The following is a 1132-nucleotide window of genomic DNA, read 5'->3' as shown; positions in this document are numbered from 1 at the left end:
CAAAGGCGATTTTTGTGTGCAATATGAAATTAGCTTTACACAAGTGAACCCCCTTATCTGTACATTTGCGTTTGCGCCCAAATGGGTCATTTTGTTAAAACTATCTACACGCTGCTTTTTTTTTTTTTGAGGCGGGAACTCAGCATTATAAAGATGCCTGCATATGGGAATATCCCATTTGCGCCAAATGGACGGCGCTGCGGTAGGGTATGTCCCTCGAACGGTGTGGAGAACCAAAGTGGTTCCCACACATCAGGTGATTTTAAGGGACCCCAGTGGGCATATCACTTAGGTATACACATACATGCACATCTGCACACACGCACGTACGTATGTACGCATGTGCATATCTATGCCCTTTTGTCCTTTTTTCGGGAGGACTTTGCACAAGGGGTACGCCGGATAAGTGTTAGGTCCAGTTCAGTAGTCTCCCCCACAGGGCGATAACTTGATGCATACGCTGGTGTGGACGATCCGTGGGACAGTTGCAGAGTCGGTCTACGTTTTGCTCAAACAGGGATACCAGCCGGCCCGTCGGTAGAAGTCCAGGCGCCATTTCACCAACCGTGGTCATTCCCGCTGTGGGGAAGTAATACTGGCGGAAGGGAAAAAGCAAAATGGTGAAATTGCTACCAGAGGGGAAATATATGTACCTCCCAATAACGTAACCGCAGGTGCAGCTGCAGCCTCAATCGTAGCCGTGTCAAACAGTCTGTTCTCCCGAAAATGAAACAAGACACCTGTGGTGGGACTCCATAGGTGGGGATTTATTTTTGTCACCTTTTGAGACCTTTTGGAAATGTTCGCACCCCGTGCGGGGAATGAAAATGACGGCCTATTCGCCAACTTGCCGTTTTTCCGTTGTTGCAGCGACATGCCATTGCTTCATAATGAAGTAAAAAATTGCTGCATGAAGGAAACGTCTAAGGGGAGGTTTCCACGTGAATAGTTCACCTGGGCGGCGAGGCGTGACATTTCTTATGCGTGCACAATTGGGGACATCTCCAAAAGTGCTCAGGCCACGTTTATCCAAAAAATCACCAAGTCGATGTGGATGTCTCCGAGGGGCAGTTCGGCGGCCACAAGCAAGTGCGTGCGTACGTGCGTGCATACATAAACACACGCATAAATA

The sequence above is a fragment of the Plasmodium cynomolgi genome, chromosome 14 (assembly GCF_000321355.1).
Source record: "Plasmodium cynomolgi strain B DNA, chromosome 14, whole genome shotgun sequence".
Lineage (NCBI taxonomy): Eukaryota > Apicomplexa > Aconoidasida > Haemosporida > Plasmodiidae > Plasmodium > Plasmodium cynomolgi.
This window is presented reverse-complemented; position numbering follows the sequence as displayed.